The following is a 665-nucleotide window of genomic DNA, read 5'->3' as shown; positions in this document are numbered from 1 at the left end:
TTTTTAGATACTATCGACAAGCAAGGAGTTGAGACAGGGGAATTCATAGAGCACACTCGTGTGCCATCTTCATCGCTTCCTCTCCGTATAGCTGTACATAGTACTGACTATAATCCCCTGTGACCTCCCTAAGCCTATAACTATACGCATCCACCCATTGGTTAGACATTACTTTTTGACTTCCCATCCACTTCAGCATTAATAGTATATGTATAGTGTATGTATATTTCACATTGGTGTATCTGATATATCCCTAGCTGTGTATGTATAATGTATACATCCACAAGCTGTGTGTGTATTGTACTATCAGGCGCATACCCACTATTTCCATCCACATTCACATTCTCACAGTGACCAGTCGCTCTCCAATCTACCCGCCAACTCACTGAGAGGCACATTCTCTGCGGCCTACCATGTGCTCACACGCATTCTCACCGAAATCACCTGGGACGAGTTACTTCTGTTCCGATCGAAGGTATGTATGTCGCAATTTCTGTGACGTATATATATATATACATATGTGGGCGTGTATATGTATACGTATATGTATATGTCTATGTATGTCCGTATGTATATGTATGTCCGTATGTATATGTATGTGTGTATGAATGTATGTAGTGTATGCATGTATGTATTTATGTATATATGTATTTTTGTATGATCTT

This window comes from Sphaeroforma arctica, assembly GCF_001186125.1.
Source record: "Sphaeroforma arctica JP610 unplaced genomic scaffold supercont1.1300, whole genome shotgun sequence".
In the NCBI taxonomy this organism is placed as follows: Eukaryota; class Ichthyosporea; order Ichthyophonida; genus Sphaeroforma; species Sphaeroforma arctica.
The sequence above is the reverse complement of the archived record's forward strand: the minus strand, read 5'-3'. Positions refer to the sequence as shown.